A 14,963-nucleotide genomic window follows, 5' to 3' on the forward strand; every position below is an offset into this window, starting at 1 on the left:
AGTGTCCCCTCTCCGATAGCAAACTAGAATGTTTATGTACCCAAGTGTCCCCTCTCCGACAGCAAACCAGAATGTTTATGTACCCAAGTGTCCCCTCTCCGACAGCAAACTAGAATGTTTATGTACCCGTGTCCCTTCTCCGACGGCAAACCAGAATGTTTATGTACCCAGGTGTCCCCTCTCCGACAGCTAACTAGAATGTTAATGTACCCCAGTGTCCCCTCTCCGATAGCAAACTAGAATGTTTATGTACCCAAGTGTCCCCTCTCCGACAGCAAACCAGAATGTTTATGTACCCAAGTGTCCCCTCTCCGACAGCAAACTAGAATGTTTATGTACCCGTGTCCCTTCTCCGACGGCAAACTAGAATGTTTATGTACCCCAGTATCCCCTCTCCGACAGCAAACTAGAATGTTTATGTACCTGTGTCCCTTCTCCGACGGCAAACTAGAATGTTTATGTACCCCAGTGTCCCCTCTCCGACAGCAAACTAGAATGTTTATGTAACCCAGTGTCCCCTCTCCGACAGCAAACTAGAATGTTTATGTACCCCAGTGTCCCCTCTCCGACAGCAAATTAGAATGTTTATGTACCCCAGTGTCCCCTCTCCGACAACAAACTAGAATGTTTATGTACCCAGTGTCCCCTCTCTGACAGCAAATTAGAATGTTTATGTACCCCAATGTCCTCTCTCCGACAGCAAACTAGAATGTTTATGTAGCCCATTGTCCCCTCTCCAACAGCAAACTAGAATGTTTATGTACCCCAGTATCCCCTCTCCGACAGCAAACTAGACATTTCAAGGGGGTGGGCCAGTGACATTTTGGGGCAGGTCTGTGCTATCAGGGGGCATTTGGAAATCCAAACAGGCAATGTTTACCTGGATAGCGCTTCTGAAAACAGGGCTGTTAAACTGATGTCAACACTAGCGCTTGTTGGGGGTGTGAGGATATGAAGCCTGTAAAACAACCCATTTCCCCCATATACACAGAGCCCCTATGTAACCACCCACACACACAAGGGAAACTAACAGGAAAAAATACCAGCATCATTATTTCATACCCACAGAACAATTGCAAATATAATATGCTGCTCCGACATCATGAATTATGCCCACAAAGCTCAGAAATTGGAAAATACTGTGTCAACGTCATATTTAAACCTCACAGAACAGAAAACTTGAACAGTATAAATGCAATGCCAGCCTTATATGTAATTGCCCACAGGGCGCATAGTCAGTATATATGCACTGCCAATATCATGTATAATGCCCACAGGGCGCATAGAAATTATATATAAAGCGCCAACATCATGTATAATGCCCACAGGGAACACAGCCAGTATATATGCAGTGCCAGCATCATGTATAATGCCCACAGGGCACACAGCCAGTATAATATGCAGCACCAACACCATGTATAATGCCCACAGGGCACACAGCCAGTATATTGCAGCACCAACATCATCTATAATGCCCACAGGCCACACAGCCAGTATATATGCAGTGCCAACATCATGTATACATGCCCACAGGGCACACAGCCAGTATATATGCAGCACCAACATCATCTATAATGCCACAGGGCACACAGCCAGTATATATGCAGCACCAACACCATGTATATGCCCACAGGCCACACAGCCAGTATATATGCAGCGCCAACATCATGTATAATGCCCACAGGCCACACAGCCAGTATATATGCAGTGCCAACATCATCTATAATGCCCACAGGGCACACAGCATATATATGCAGCACCAACATCATCTATAATGCCCACAGGGCACACAGCCAGTATATATGCAGCACCAACATCATGTATAATGCCCACAGGGCACACAGCCAGTATATATGCAGCACCAACATCATCTATAATGCCCACAGGGCACACAGCCAGTATATATGCAGCACCAACATCATCTATAATGCCCACAGGGCACACAGCCAGTATATATGCAGCACCAACATCATGTATAATGCCCACAGGGCACACAGCCAGTATATATGCAGCGCCAACATCATGTATAATGCCCACAGGGCATAACAGCCAGTGTAAATATGCAGTATGCAGAAATGCCTGAAAGACTGGAAATGGGAAATGAACACTTTGTTAACACCACACAAAATACACTAATTATACACACAGTGAGAAGCAGTGAGAACCATAGCTTAAAACCCATTAAATACACTGATCTCTGAAACCCCAGACCCCTTACCCTTCCAAAAAGCAGGTCTCCTGTAGGCTGCCTTATGTTGTACCTGAAGATCTCAGCATGATAGAGTTCAGAAAGGGCTCAGAAATCTTTTGTGTTGCCAAACGTTCTCAGTAGCCCCTCCTTGTGGTAGGCAGGAGAATAGCACCCAAGCAGTAGAAACTCTGTTCCCTACACACCAATATTACAACTAAAAAAGTAAAAATTTGTCAAATGCTAATTCTTGACATGCAGACATGATGTTTTTTCGCATACAACTATTTTTTATTCTCATTCCAAACACATTAAAGTCCAATGAGTGTTTTTTCTGATTCCTACCGCCAACTTTTTTTGCTGTGCAACTTTTTTCACACTCAAATCAGTCAATGGGCATTTTTTTCTCAATTTTACTATCGTGCCTTTTTTTTCACGCACTTTATTTTTTAACACAACTATTTTCTCCAAATATATCAAAATCATTGTTATTTTTGTTGTGGTCAGTTTTTTCCCCAGTTTAACGAAAAATTTTACCAATTACGAAATGTATAATTTCATTGTGAATCCATGCCTAGCGAATAAATTTGCTCATCACTAGTGCCAATACCTTTCTTTAGATGGGAGCTCCTTTGGGTCGGGCCCTCTATAGCTATTGTACTTGTTATAGGTCGGTTTGTATGGTTTCTTGTATGTTTAATGTATACATGCATTTATTGTACAACCCTGCAGAATATGTTGGCGGTTTACAAATACATGTTAATAATACTTAATGCCCCCAAAACATGTAGGGTTAACAAAAAAACAGAGCTATTTCCCATTTGCTCTGTTGCCAGGGTGCAGCAGCCAGCAGTATGAAGGGTCCCATTACACACCTTTACTTTAGGCGCTGTAACGAAATTGTTTCCCCGCCGCCTAGTGTCACATTATAACAGAGTTCATTTATGAAAAACCGCCACGACAACTGACCCTCCCCGACAGCAAAGTTTAATGCCTACCTACACCAGTGCCGGGCACCTCGCCCCTCCCCTGCGTGTGTTAATTTGCACATTTTTGTTCATTTACGGTGCGTGAAAAAACCAGTATGTGCATAGGTGCAGTCACAGGGCCCAGGGGTAAAGGGGCGACAAAAGAGATACATTCCTAGTGCCCCCACACCATTGCACCCTCGGCACGTGCCTCTCTGCCTACCCCTAGTTCCAGCCCTGATCTGTTTCATCTACAGGGGTCCTACACATGGTGACAGGCACATTACAATGCCTTCAGTGTCCACCCCACCATCTCAGTGTGTATGACCCCCATATAAACATACTTTGGCCACCTGAGGGCCACAGCAGATGGAAACACAATGTACCGGGGCTACCTCAGTCAACACAATAGTCCGGCAATTACCAACTGGTAAGGCAGGGAGAAAAAGCTGAGCAAATTCCGACAACTAAAGTTGGAGGCAGACTCGGTGGGAGGGGGGTGCACAAATAGATATTGGGATAAAAGCCATAGCGAAGAGACTGACCAACAAGATAAAGAAAAGAGGGAAATGACACAAGGGACAATTTAATACAAGGTATGTAGAATGGTTGGGAGTAGAGTCAGACTGGGCCAGCGAGGCACTGGGAGAAAACTCTGTGGGCCCCGCCACAGCGGACCCATTGCTTGGCCTGTGAGTAGATCTAATTGTAGGAGGTGCTGCAGCGGCAAAGAAGGAAGCGGTGCAACTGGGAGGAATGGGGGTATACGCAGGTACAAGTCCCTCTAACGTGCCGGGCTAAACGGAAGTGCTGTGCTCCTATAGAACCAAGGTAAATCAGCCTGAATCCCCTAAATATGAATGCCAGGGCGCTACTGGGCAGTTTGAGACCCGGTATGCATAGCATTACATAAGGATCTGGCTTGTAGAGACTTAAATATCACAAAAGTGCATACAAATAGCCATGTAATAGTCACAACAGCAACATCAAAATCAACACATTTTCAGCATATTATGCTGGGTAAAACCACAAATAAAATGTTGACTCAAGAAAACCTTGTATTTTAGGACAGTAAATCCTAAATGGGTAAATAGTTTTTTTTTTTTTTTTTACTAAGAATTAATGAGTCGCAAGGTTTCCCTAAAATTAACAGCTTTGACAAAATACCTGAAAATCAGCACAAAGCTTGCATGTTCCAGCATCCTATCTCCCTCATCATCAGGTGCCAAGATAAACCATCCTAAAAACCAATGCCAGGGGGAAACCGAACAATGTGATGCCCAGTGTGCATAGAATTACCAAAGTATCAGATCTATAGAAACTCCAAAATCAAAATAGCGCAGTCCTTCTGTCCTTCTCCCCATCACCCACACACTTTGTATCCCACCTGAGTAACCCTTTACTCTCTGCCCCAACCAAATACTCCTTCCCATCACCCACACACTTTGTATCCCACCTAAGTAACTCTTTATCCTCTGCCCCAACCAAATATTCCTTCCATCACCACACACTTTGTATCCCACCTGGGTAACTCTTTACTCTCTGCCCCAACAAATACTCCTTCCTATCACCCACACACTTTGTATCCCACCTGAGTAACTCTCTACCCTTTACTCGCGCCAAAAACTTCTTCTCCCCATCGCCCACACACTTTCAATCCAACCTGAGGAACTCTTTACCCTCTACCAAAACTGAATACTCATTTTCCCCATCATCCATACACTTTTTATCCCACCTGAGTAATTCTTTAATCTCTGCCCCGACCAAATACTCCTCCCCATCACCCACACACTTTGTATCAGGGCTATAGAGCTAACAACAGTAAAACCTTCACTGATGATTGTAAATCCTGAACTAAAGACAGAAATACATGCACTGCTGGTTGTAACTCCAGAACTACTGACATGAACACCTGCACCGCTCTTCACATCTACTGAGCTACTAACAGTAATATCTGCACTGCTGATTGTAACTCCAGAGCTGTGGACAGAAATTCCTACACTGCTGGTTGTGACTCCTGAGCTGCTGACATTAATACTTGCACTACTGATTGTAACTCTTGTAACTATTGACTGTAACACATGCACGGCTTACTGTGACTCCTGAGCTACTATCAGACATACCGGCACTGCTGATTCTAACTTCTCAGTTAGTGACAGAATACCTGCACTGCTGATTAAAAACTCCAGAGCTACTGACAGTAATACCTGCACTGCTAGTTGTGACTCTTGAGCTACTCACAGTAACATATGCACTGCTTATTTTAACTCACGAGCTACTAACAACAATACCTGCACTGCTGATTGTAACTTCTGAGCAACTGAAAGAAATACCTGCACTGCTGATTGTAATTCCTCAGCTACTGACAGAAATTCCTTCACTGTTGATTGTAACTCCTGAGTAAGTGGCATTAAAAGCTGCACTGCTGATTGTAACTCCTGAGCAAATGATTGTAATGCACTGCAGAGCGTAACTTTTGTGCTACTGACAGAAATTTCTACACTGCTGATTTGTAACTCCTGAGCTACTGACATGACTAAATGCACTGCTGATTACTACTGAGATGCACTGCTGGTTGTAACTCTTGAGCTACTGAACTTTATACCATTTTAAATAAATCTACTTTACAGATTTTGGATTTTACCTCTACTACGCATCTGTGAGTCTGATGCCAAACGGACAATCTGGGCCAAATAGGGCTGATCTGACCATTGAGCCTTTCATTGGACCCAGATACTGGAAGAAGAACAAGACCTTCCTCTTGTGCCACCATCTTACCTTAGGGCAGTGCTTTTCAGCCAGTCAGAATTATCAGTTCAAGCTCCTCTCAAAAGGTTCAACCTTTGACCGAGTCGCTCCATGAAGGTCCAACGTCTGGTCATTGCCCCGCCTCAGCTAAGGACATAAGTACAGATATTGGAAAACATTAGAGTAATGTGAATACAATCACTGGGGGGCACCATCCAGTGATTCCACCTTTCCTTTTCTTTTAAGGGTATATATAACTTGATCTCTTTTTTAGGGAACCAAGGGTGTCAGGTTAGTGATCCACAAACAAAAAATAATGGCATCTAAATGAAATAATATCCTATTAAATAAGTAATAAAGTCTGGGTTTCCGTGTCCTTTAAACTGTGTCTGAGATGGTTTCTACCGGAGAGAACAATTCACTGACGTTAATATACTCGGCTCATTACGGCAGAACAGTAGAAGGGAATACAGAATGTGAGCGCTAGAGTACGGTAAGGATCTGACTGATCACTGCGCAGCCCTACAGATCCCGCGGGAAACTGATCTCACAGAATACAAAGTAAAACAGTGACCCAGTCTAAGGGTAATGGCACAGGGGGAGACCCCTGCGGTACCTACAGTCCCCACCGTATTGGCCACTCAGTATTTTTCATACTTTTTCGTTACCCATTCCAGCTTTGGTATCGTACTGTTTTTTTAATGCTGTTTTTTTTTAAATACATTACATTGGAACAGCCAGTAGAAGAAACCCCTGTAGTGCCCTGACACACTCTAATTGCCATAGGTTTGTGTTCCTGCCACTGGTTAGGCTCATGTCACACAAGACACTTTGTCTCCCTGGGATATTTTACCAAAAAGTGCACATGATCTTCTTCCACATCTACCAGTCACTTAACCCTTTCACCAACAGCTGATTTGGTCACTTTTTGGTCACTTTCATTGCCCAACAGATTTTGAACATTTGTACACTCTTTAATTTTAGGGGGCCTTTCCTGGGGGGGCATTTAAATTTAGCCAGGGGAAAAAAACTATATAATTTTTTTCAGGACAACTTCAAGGGGACGTAAAGGCAAAGATGAATAATTGCTAAACACATTCACTGCGCCGCGGGGAGCAATTTTGCAGTACACACTGATTCAAACCCTTTGCACATTGAAGCTCTGGAATTTTGTTTGTTGGGCATATCCCCCCCGCTTGAGCTCTGCGTGCCTCCCCACTAAGGGCCACTGGCCGACCAGAACTTTCTGTTACTGGCCACCAATAAGATTTGAGCGGGCCTATAGGCGCACACAGTAAGAGGCACGTCAGCACTATTCTTATTGGCAATTGGGAACAGCAGGGAACAGGGACTGCCTGCTAATTCACTTTGGAGCTGATATGCAACCACCAAATGTTTTCCCCAACGAGGGCAATTTGAGTGCTTCAGTCTTGTAAATAGTGGATAAGTTTTAATCAGTATATATTGCAAAATTGTTCCTTATGGACTAAAGAATGCATATAGTAGTTATTATTATTTGCCTTTACATACACTTTAATATTAAAATAGGCTAGCATTTGGTGTAATTCCCCTTCTGCAACAAGAAAGTGGCTTCAAACTGCCTAAACATAATTTTTATAGATCACAAACTCCCAGCAGCACACTGACCCATTCCTACAGCACTGCTCCAGTAAGCTGCACACTTCTGATTTCAAGGCCAAATGTTCCTCTAACAGTAGGTTTCCCCTAGCAAACCATACATTTCTGGAAAGAACACATTCTGACAAATCCAATATAGGTAATTGTGCCTTTCTACTCCAAATCACCAAACTGCAATGCTTTCCTAAAATTATCGTTTTTGTTAATAAAAATGTGTGAACTTTTTTAAAAATGGTTTCAGTCTACAGCATCTTATCTCCCACAGGTCATTAGGTACCAAAATAAAACACCCTAAATATGAATGCCAGGGGTCCAATAAACAGTTTGATGTCCAATGTACATAGGTACATGGCTAAACATGTGCCATTTAGGGGCCCCAAAATAAAAATAATTTTAGCTACTGGAAAAATAACACATTTATTGCATTTCATATACGCTCACCCCAGAAAGTCATATAGTTTTGAAAAGTACACATTCCCCCAAAACCAAAACAAGCGCACCTCTTTCAACTCCAACTATCAAACGGCAAAGCTTTCCTAGAGTTGGTGATTTTGATGACATTTCCAAAAATCCCCTCAAGGCTTCCACTCTGCAGCTTCTTATATCCCACATATTATTAGGTACCAAGATTAAACACCCGAAGTATGAATGCCAGGGGTCCTCTAAACAGTTTGTAAAGGCCCCAAGATGAAAACAAACTATATTTTTTATATATTTATATATTATTCCCTCAAATCCATCCATCCAAATGTCTTTCTACTCCAAACTACCAAGCCGCATAGCTTTGCTAAAATCACCATAAAACTTCCACTCTGCAGAATCTTATCTGCTACATATCATTAGGTACCAAGATAAAACACTCTATATATGAATGCCAGGGGTCCTCTGAACAGTTTAATGCCCAATGTACAAAGGTTTATGAAAGTACAAGGCATAAAGAGACCCCAAAATATACCTTGGGCATACAAATTTCATGTTTTACATTTACACTAATTCATAAACACACCACCAGTTTCAGGGTATTAGCACATAGGGAGATTAGCCGCCCGAGATAAATCTTCACTACCTCAGATCTCCCTGAAACACTTTCCCACCGGTTTCCTCACAAGGAAACTTAGAATGTCTTCAAAAACCTCAGACGGAAGCGCCCCCGGAGTTACCAGGGCGGCAAAAAGCCGTTCCTGATAACTTTAAGAGCCAAATTTCCATTTCTTAATATGGAATTTCGGCTCTGCTAGTGTAGAGAGCTCTATTACACTCTCTACACCAGCGCTGCGCCCCCCTCTGGCGCTGTAAATGTAAGCGCAGGGGGGGCGAGAGGGGCAGCATCGGAGGCCAGAAACGCCCCTGAGCGACATGTATGTTTTCCCACCAGAGAGTAACATTATCGGCAGTGGGAAAGCATTTTAAAGAGAGCGTTTGCCCGTGGTAGTTAAGATTTATTGCGGGCGACTAATCTCCCCGTGTGCAGTCACCCTTAAATAATCTCTCCAAAATCGCAGACCTGTATCTGTAAGAGACCTGCTGTATGTACCCACATGTATAGCAGCCCCATGCAATAAACAGTAACGCCCCCAATGTTCCTTACTATACACTCTATCCAAATACTGTCTCACTGCAGTTTTCAACGGAAAAAAAGGAGGAAAAAGTGAAAGAAGAGAAATCTGCCAAAACACAGCAAATGTCATTTAGAAAAGTCTATTGTGGTTCAGCTATAAAATATGTCAATATAAAAAAATATAAATTTTAGATGGCTTTAGTTGAAAACTATTACAGACCAAATTGTTTTTTTTTATCTGTGAAAGGGTCACAATCCACAATGTGCAAACAAAAAACGCATTAATAATAAAACATGTAAAATAATAATAATTTTAAACATTTTCAGGAAACTTTGACACATTGCTCCCTGACACGTTTGGTCTCTTCAGCTTTATCCTGAGCATAAAAACATTGCTAATTCTTATTTCCAAATGATATAAAAATCCCTGAGCAAATGCCCTAAGCCGGACGTTGCAGGAAGTTGGTGCTAAAAGAAAAACCCTTCTGTGCCAATGTGCCACACACCCATGTGGTTTCCTCCTTGGTAGAGCAAACACGGCTGTAATAGCTATATAGGCCATACTAGGGAACCATAACTAACATTTTTTTTTTTGTTGTAAATTGAATTACTCTCATCAGTTTCCTACCATCTCCTAATTGTTTCTCCCACCCCACATGAGAGACTTTACCTTTTCTGGTAATTGTATTTTTCTGGTTTTCTGCCCAAGGTTGTCAGGATGAATGTGGGGCGGTGGCTGCAGCAGAGGCCAGAGAACCCCCTCCAATCTGACCCTCCTTCTACTGATTTCTTCTTTTTCACAATACAAGGCAAAGGCCGGAACTTGGAACCAACAGAGAAAGCTTCCGGAAGTCTCACTGCTGCAGTAATAAAAGTGAGTGAATGAAAGAACAGCGCCCCCTACTGTCCAAACCTGCTTCAGCTCTCCAGCGCTCCATAGAACTCAGTCGGGCGTGAAAGGCTTTCAGTGACTCTCATTCTGGGTTAAGCCCCGCCCCTCTGCTTGGGAATGTGAAATGGAACAGCCGGAAGCAGGAAGCGGAACTGGATTTGTGCTAAGAGGAGACTGATTTCAATTACCTGGGGGAGGTTACTAAATGGAGTAATGCATATTGGCAAATGAACCAAAGTGTATAATAATGTGTAATGCCTCAAACACCCAAAGCAAAATCAACTACAAAAAGCCCAAGATTGTAAAAATACATATATAATAAATTACAAAAATGTATTAAAGAAAACTGCTACTGGGTTTTATTGTGATGTGCTGCTATGTGAGTCTATAGGCCAGCACATGGGATGCCACTGAAGGAGGGGCGTATGATAGGCAGCACTGTCCCAGAGTACATTGGGGGGGCGGATAAATGTCTCTCCACAAGAGAAAGGGTAAATTAGACCAAATGTGTTTGTGGGAAACACACAGTCATTTAAGACAAATTGCACATAGGCTGCTCCTCTGCCCAACAGGTACAACTTCCACTCCCACTTAAAGGGGAAGCATGTCTCTTCACAAAATAATACAAAATACTGTTTATATATTATTCCCCCTAAATATTTCTTTGCAGGTAGGGATTAGTCTGTGGTTCTCCTTTAAGAGGAGAGGCTACCCATATAATTCATGTATATAATCTCTGGGTTTGGAAAATGATCCTCCCCTTTTCCCTCACTAGGGTTGTTCCCAATACACTGCTTACTAATGTTGCAAAGTCCTCAGAGAACTTCAAGAGAATATCAAAGTGCGTGTTATGTCTCCTCCAGACCCTGCAGACCAGTCAGGGTTCTCCTTTTTAGAATTTAGTTAATAACAATTTGGATAAAAAATGAGATTTTATCCGAGAGGCATTGCAGATACAAAGCGGCCATGTTACTAAGGTTCTGTTCCAAAGCCCCACACTAGGAGACCATTGCTTTCTCCTCCACTCCTTGACCTTCAGATAAATCATTTGGAGGACAATTTTCATTGTTACCAAACTTGCCATAAATAAAGCCATTTCCTGAATTTAACATGCTGATTTGATGCGTTCCTTCTTCCTGGAAATGATGAGAGAAAAGTCTTAAATGGAATGAAGCTGCTGATCCCTGGAACGAGCACTGTACTTTGTAGCACTTTGAGGTAAAGGGAATCGTGAAGGAGAAGGTCTTTCTGGCGATGGCCAACCCGATGATTGCAGGGTACATGGAGCTGTACTCAGTTTAGTTGGTAAGGCATTAGTACATCCAGCAGACTGGAGAGCGTCCTTGGTCTTATTCGGTGTAGGGTGGGAAAATGACTTGCCATTACGTGTAAATATCAATTTCAAGGGAAACCCCAGTGATAGCAGATCTTGTGAGATCTGGGGATCTGATCGATGTGCAGAAACTGAGATGGTAAATGGTAAAGCATTCTTGCAATTCTGACTCCAAGTGCTTATAAGATTCTGGAATTCCTCGTTTTCTTATCTCGACAAAACCTGTTTTCCAGGTATTCTAATTTCCATTGGAGGTTCAGAACCTGTTGTTTAATTCAATTACTTAATTAAGTCCATTTCCTGGGCCTCTAAAACCATTTTTGTATTGTCCATCCTTGATTCGAGTGTACCTGTGTGTCTTGCCAATTCTTTATCTTTCTCAGAAACAGTAGTGATTCGTGCAGTAGCCTTGTCCATTAATGACTGGAACACCACTAGAACACTGTCAGATTGGTCCAAAGTTAGAGGACTTGTTTGAGTAGTTTGGGAAGTGGGAATTGCCGATTCCGCTTCCGTCCCATCCGAGTTGTGTGCAGATTGTATCAAACAACCAATTTGTTGCTTCAAGAAAGCGACAATTGGTTTTGTGGATAAAGGAAGGGAGAGGTTTTGCTTTTTTCTTTGATCATTAAAGATAAATGAAATTGTAATCCAGGAGAAAGTTAAGTGGCACAGTAATGTGGAGGAAAATACTTGTAAAGAGAAATATTTAGCTGCACAGTAATAAAACATCACCTTTCCAAGATTATTTGGTGTTATGGTGCCATCTTATGGTGAAGGAGTTGAATTACAAAAGTATTTGACAATACAGTCCATAACCTCACAGTCCCAAAATTACTGAATATAACAGTGCATTTTTAAAGTGTTGAGAAAAAGCTGAAAGCCAGTGATAGGTTCTCCAATATCATAGAGCGATTTGAGATATAAACCTTTCAAAGTGTTGTAGGAGATCTTAACGTCAATACGTCAGGTTATTAAACTCTTTATGCAGTTGTATTAGTCCAAGGGGCATATTCATTATAGTGTGGAAGCCAACATCACCAGTCATGTTGCCAATAAAAACCAATTAGCAATTAGAATTTGAACGGTCAACTACAAAAACAAAGATCTTATTGGCTGCTATGGGCAACATCACCAGTAATGTTTGCCTCCAATGTTAATAATTACTGCCCCAAGTGTAAGACTAATAACCTTATGACTTACAATAACCATATGAATGCCATGGTCAGAACATAAAGTAAATCAGCCTATGCTTTCCCAAGTAGAAGCAACAAGGTCAATAAATTCATTCCAAGGCTTAATAGTTGCTATAGTTGCCTGGAGCTAAAACAAAAACAATTATGCCTCCATATAACTATAGAAAAAAGTCCAGAAAAATGGTAGAGAAGTTTTCCAAATGTCAATCAAATATACTTACATTTCCATGTAGTTGACCGCTTAAAAGCTACAATGCTCAAAAAAGAGATAGGTATGTGGCAAAGCTAACTGGGTGCCAGGGTGAGAGATTCAACAAGAATAATTAGAAGCCAAAACTCACAATTTCCCTGTGAGCTGAAAAGCCTTAAGTACGTCACACCAGTCCTCCTGCCGGATACCGCGACTCACCATCCACACTGTAGGGAGCAGAGTCCGGCAGAGATTTGCAGCCTCCAAATGGGCAGCAGGCGTCTCACTCAGGAGTACTCCAAGTCCATCTCTGTAAAGAAAAGGGACAGCTAGCGGGGAAAAGGCATCCCTAATTTCACAAGAGAGACAGCAAATAGTCAACTCCAGTCAAGATTAACTGGCGCTCTGAGATCTGCGGCCTGCTTGCTGGGCGATGGCCATGCTCAGAAATACTTAGTACAAGTATTAAGTGAAGGGCTGTCATGTTCACTTACTAGAGTTTTTAATATCTTCGAAACAATTGTTGTTGTTTACTGCTTTGTTCAAAAAATAGCCTTAAAGAAATATTTTTTTACATCATGCAGGGAACTGGAGTTGTGAGAGGGATGTTCCCTTGCAAGAACAATGTAATAAGGAACTGATAGATACTACCAAGTTTAAGCATAAGAGCAACTTTTATCCTGGGCAATATGGAGGGACACTTCTAGATCCAGTTGTTCTGACCCAGTACAATAAGGCACTGGGCAGGTTAATAACAGAGGCTGCTGACACAGCAAATAAGTTTCTCTTTGATGCTGTTCAGATTCCCAAAGCTTGCTATTGAACCTTATAAACGCACACTGATTTGCAGAATGCAGTACGCTAGACTCAGGGATAACATTCCCCGTGTTGCTGCTGTTCAGTGCGTAACTGCATCTCCCACAGAGGCTTCTGGGAATCATAGTCGAACAACAGAAAGGCCAGTGACTGCTTGAGACCTGTGCCTGGGGAGAAACCTGTGTATCTGCCGGAAGGATGAAGAAGGCCTGCACAGAATGATGAGCACCATATAAAAACAATAAAAAAAATCTTACCTGACAACAATCTGCTTTCTGATTCCCAGCGTCCCCAAGTATAGATGACTAGAAGCATTTTATGTTTAACTGTGGAGAGAGGCAAAACAGGTGTAAGAACAACATAGAAACTGGTTGGCATAGTTCCATCTGCAACATGTAGGCAGTTAACTTATGGGCAAACTTTGTCTTTAAGTGATAGAGCTCCTAATTTGTGTATGGCCACTCGGGAATTATTGGCCCTGCAAATTCATAGAACTGGGCAGCACTGCAACTAAAGCTCTGCAGCACCACTTGCCAATTCTTTAATACACATAGGGGCACATTCATCAAAGTACGAGTTCGAATCCCGAAATGGGAAAAATTCGGATTAAATACGATCATTTCTGATGATCGCAAATCGGAACAGTCATGGTAATATATTGTAAAATATTGTACATATAAGTCACAAAATTTTCGCTAAGAGGAGACTGATTTCATTACCTGGGGGAGGTTTACTAAATGGAGTAATGCATATTGGCAAATGAACCAAAGTGTATAATAATGTGTAATGCCTCAAACACCCAAAGCAAATCAACTACAAAAAGCCCCAAGATTGTAAAATACATTATAATAATTACAAAAATGTATTAAAGAAAACTGCTACTGGGTTTATTGTGATGTGCTGCTATGTGAGTCTATAGGCCAGCACATGGGATGCCACTGAAGGAGGGGCGTATGAATAGGCAGCACTGTCCCAGAGTACATTGGGGGGCGGATAAATGTCTCTCCACAAGAGAAAGGGTAAATTAGACCAAATGTGTTTGTGGGAAACACACAGTCATTTAAGACAAATTGCCACATTAGGCTGCTCCTCTGCCCAACAGGTACAACTTCCACTCCCACTTAAAGGGGAAGCATGTCTCTTCACAAACATAATACAAAATACTGTTTATAATATTATTCCCCTAAATATTTCTTTGCAGGTAGGGATTAGTCTGTGGTTCTCCTTTAAGAGGAGAGGCTACCCATATAATTCATGTATATAATCTCTGGGTTTGGAAAATGATCCTCCCCTTTTCCCTCACTAGGGTTGTTCCCAATACACTGCTTACTAATGTTGCAAAGTCCTCAGAGAACTTCAAGAGAATATCAAAGTGCGTGTTATGTCTCCTCCAGACCCTGCAGACCAGTCAGGGTTCTCCTTTTTAGAATTTAGTT

At 42.1% G+C, this 14,963-nt stretch overlaps 1 long non-coding RNA gene across 7 annotated transcripts in view; it reads right to left on the bottom strand.

Moving 5' to 3' along the window:
• Window positions 1–14,963, bottom strand: part of LOC108645184 — a 125,288-nt gene that overhangs the window by 64,240 nt on the left and 46,085 nt on the right. For 2 of the 7 annotated variants that reach the window (XR_004219908.1, XR_004219911.1), the window contains exons 6-8: window positions 13,785–13,853; window positions 12,863–13,021; window positions 5,935–6,051 (exon numbers count right to left, since the gene is read on the bottom strand). This is a non-coding gene — a long non-coding RNA (uncharacterized LOC108645184). Of the gene's footprint in view, window positions 1–5,934; window positions 6,052–9,770; window positions 9,961–12,862; window positions 13,022–13,784; window positions 13,854–14,963 lie in introns of all 7 variants that reach the window. The other 5 variants (XR_004219905.1, XR_004219906.1, XR_004219909.1 and 2 more) reach the window with 4 other exon arrangements.

This window comes from Xenopus tropicalis, chromosome 8 (genome assembly GCF_000004195.4).
Source record: "Xenopus tropicalis strain Nigerian chromosome 8, UCB_Xtro_10.0, whole genome shotgun sequence".
NCBI classification, from domain to species: domain Eukaryota; kingdom Metazoa; phylum Chordata; class Amphibia; order Anura; family Pipidae; genus Xenopus; species Xenopus tropicalis.